Consider the following 3,721-nt stretch of genomic DNA (forward strand, 5'->3'; position numbering starts at 1 on the left):
ATTGGCTGTCGGATAAATGATTCCAGCTTGCAAAAGCTTGGTTATCTCCTTCTTCACTACATCAAGAATCACCGGGTTGAGTCTTCTCTGTGGCTGTCTTGCTGGTCTAGCTCCATCCTCTAAACTTATTCGATGTATACATGTGGATGGGCTAATACCAGGAATGTCCGCCAGGGTCCAGCCTATAGCCTTCTTATGCTTCTTGAGAACAGACAAAAACTTCTCCTCTTGCTCATCAGCAAGGGAGGCAGATATAATCACTGGAAAACTTTTTCTATCATCCAAGTAAGCGTATTTTAAATTTGATGGCAGAGGCTTCAATTCTGGTGTGGTCGGTTGGATAGTGGTAGAAGGAGATGGTTTCTCAGCCTGTACCTCATAAAGAAAGTCAGAGGTATGTGTACTTCCTGAAACATGGTTAGTCCTATATGACTCTATAAAATCAATCTCGAGAGGTAAAACACGACCACCAGACATGCAATCAATATCACTTTCAGATTCACTTTCAGCATCAAATTCAAATATATGATCAAGTACAATTTCAGACTCAATGCATGAAGAGTGAGAGGCATGCGGATTAGAGTAAAGATCAGTCATGTATTCATCAACAACATGGTCAATTATTTTAGCACGAAATATAGAAAGATCTTCAGATGGGTATTTCATAGCATCCAGAATATTAAAATGAACAGTTATATCACCAAACTCCTTGGATAGTGTGCCTGCATAAACATCTATCTTAGTTCTAGCAGTCTTCATAAAGGGTCTGCCTAGAATGATGGGAACTGATCCTTGAGAAAATCCATCTTCCATATTCAAAATATAAAAATCAACAGGGAAAATCAGTTCACCAACTCTAACTAAGACATCTTCTATGAAACCAACAGGGTAGGCAACACTTCTATTAGCTAAATGAATTACCACATAAGTTGACTGCAAGGGACCTAGAGATAGAGAATTAAAAATAGACAGAGGCATAACACTAACAGAAGCTCCTAAATCTAGCATGGCATTGTCAAACTTACTATTCCCTATAATACAACGTATGCTGAATGTACCTGGATCTTTACATTTTTTAGGAATTTGGGGAACAGATTTACCAATCAATGCAGAGACATTTCTGCCCATGCTAATTCATTCACTTCCTTTAAGCTTCCGCTTATTAGTGCACAGCTCCTTCAAGAATTTAGCATATCTTGGAATTTGCTTAATTGCATCCAGTAGAGGTATATTTACCTCTACTTTTCTAAATGTTTCCAAGATCTCTTTCTCTGCCTCTTCCATTTTTTTTGTTGGAAACTGCTCTTGGAGGGAATGGAGGAGGGGGGATGTGCTGCTTCTGCAAATCAGATTCACCTGCACAGAAATTGTTAGGTAAATTTTTGTCATCACCTTTTTCTGGAGTAGAGTGAAGTTTGGCAGGTTCATTTACAGATGAGGAAGGTGCTACAGCTTATGGTCCTTGACACTACTTTCCCAACCTCAATGAAATGGCACTGACATTTTTGGGATTTTGGACAGCTTGAGAAGGTAGCTTGTCAGAATTCTGGGACTGTTGTTGATTCAATTGTGTAGCTAATTGTCCCATCTGATTAGTCAAGCTCTGAATGGAAGCTCTGGTCTCTTGTTGAAACTGCATGTTCTGCATAGTCATTTGCCTCACAAGTTCTTCGAGGGAAGGTTGTGGAGGGGCCTCAACTGTTGGTTGTTTCTGAGGTTGCTGTTGTTGTTGGATTGGTGGAGGAATGTATGGTCTGCTTGGGCCAGCAGCATTTTGGAAGGAAGGAACAGGCTGCTGTCGTTGTTGTTGAGGGCTAGACCATTTGAGATTAGGGTGATTCCTCCATTCAAGGTTGTATCTGTTGCTGGAGAGGTCATAATTGTTCTATTGTGGTTGATTTTGATGCTGAGGTTGAGGAGGTCTATTGTAAATGTTTGCAGCATAAGCTTCGGGCTGCTCAATTGCTCCAGGTTGCTGCATGGAAGGGCAAAGGTCTGTATGGTGGTCAGCAGAGGAGCACAAACCACAGACCCTTGCGACAGGTACAGATTTTTGGTTCAAGGCCAGCTGGGTTACCAAGTTAACCAATGCGTCCAGTTTGCCTTCAAGCTTCTTAGTTTCAGATGATGTAGCTGAGTTTGTAGCTACCTCATGCACTCCTCTAATGACTATCGCATCATTTCTGGTGCTAAACTGCTGGGAGTTGGAAGCCATCTTCTCAATTAAATTTTTGGATTCAGCAGGAGTCATGTCTCCAAGGGCTCCACCACTAACAGCATCTATCATACTTCTCTCCATAGTACTGAGTCCTTCATAAAAATATTGGAGAAGCAGCTGCTCTGAAATCTGATGGTGAGGGCAACTGGCACATAGTTTTTTAAATCTCTCCCAGTATTCATACAGGCTCTCTCCACTGAGTTGTCTAATACCTGAGATATCCTTCCTGATGGTTGTGGTCCTGGAAGTAGGGAAAATTTTTTCTAAGAATACTCTCTTAAGGTCATCCCAGCTCGTGATGGACCTTGGAGCAAGGTAATATAGCCAGTCCTTTGCCACTCCCTCTAAAGAATGAGGGAAAGCCTTCAGAAATATGTGGTCCTCTTAGACATCTGGGGGTTTCATGGTGGAGCAGACAATATGAAATTCCCTCAAATGTTTGTGCGGGTCTTCACCTGCAAGGCCATGAAACTTTGGAAGCAAATGAATCAGTCCAGTTTTAAGAACATATGGGACATCCTCATCAAGGTATTGGATGCACAAGCTTTCGTAGGTGAAATCAGATGCAGCCATTTCCCTTAGAGTCCTCTCACAGGGTGGAGGTTGTGCCATGTTCTCAGAATGTTCAAAATCAGAATGCTCAGAATCAGAATGCTCAAAATCAGGATGTTCAAAATCACCAATAACAGATGCACAGATTCACTAGTAATGGAATGCTCAGGATGATCAAAAGGTATAAAATGATGCCTAACTAGTATATGAAATGTCCTATCTATCTCAGGATCCAAGGGTTGTAAGTCAGATGAATTGCCTCTAGTCATACACTACATTCAGCATGCACAACTAGTTGCCTTGTCATGTAAATAAAGGTGCAGGTTTGAACTACAGCTACCCCCAAATGATATCCAAATGACTTGAAATTTTGTGAGCAACCTTATAAAATGATGAGAAGATAGCACACAAAATTTCAAGCAAAAATTCAAAGTCTAACTATGGAAGCTAAAAATGGTAGGTTAAGAAAAATAAGTGAATAAAACTTGAAAAAATAAAAAACTTTTGACAGAATCACTATTTTTGGACGATGGAGACCTCAGCTGGCCTATGGCGTAGGAAATTTTTTCTACCCCAAATACATATATAATAATTGCGATTCTGATAACCAGAGCAAAAGTTATGGCCGTTTGAAGTTTCAACAAACACAAAATTTGCTACTTTTTTGGAACTTTCAAATCTGACCAAACTAAAGGCTCTAGCTATTTTTCCCACAAAATATAGATTAAAAGAAGTTACCACAAAAAACTTCATCCAAAAATAACAACCCTAGCTACTAAAACAAAAAATCTCAAATAATTCAGCATGGGTGGTCGCTAAAATCTGTCTCTACTTGATTTCTACTACTACTCTATTTTGCCACAAGCAAAAGTGGTCGCTAAGTCCATCGCAAAACACTATTCACAGCAAAACACCCAAAACTGAAACAGGAGAAGCGCTTAATAGGAAAAC

General features: G+C 40.1%; 1 non-coding gene across 1 annotated transcript; it reads left to right on the forward strand.

The window, feature by feature from the left end:
- Positions 1–2,345: 2,345 nt before the first annotated feature.
- LOC112997903 (small nucleolar RNA R71) lies at positions 2,346–2,452 on the forward strand. The gene has a single exon (XR_003262958.1). It is a non-coding gene; the product is annotated as a small nucleolar RNA R71 (small nucleolar RNA).
- Positions 2,453–3,721: the final 1,269 nt, after the last annotated feature.

Source organism: Glycine max, chromosome 1 (genome assembly GCF_000004515.6).
Source record: "Glycine max cultivar Williams 82 chromosome 1, Glycine_max_v4.0, whole genome shotgun sequence".
NCBI lineage: Eukaryota > Viridiplantae > Streptophyta > Magnoliopsida > Fabales > Fabaceae > Glycine > Glycine max.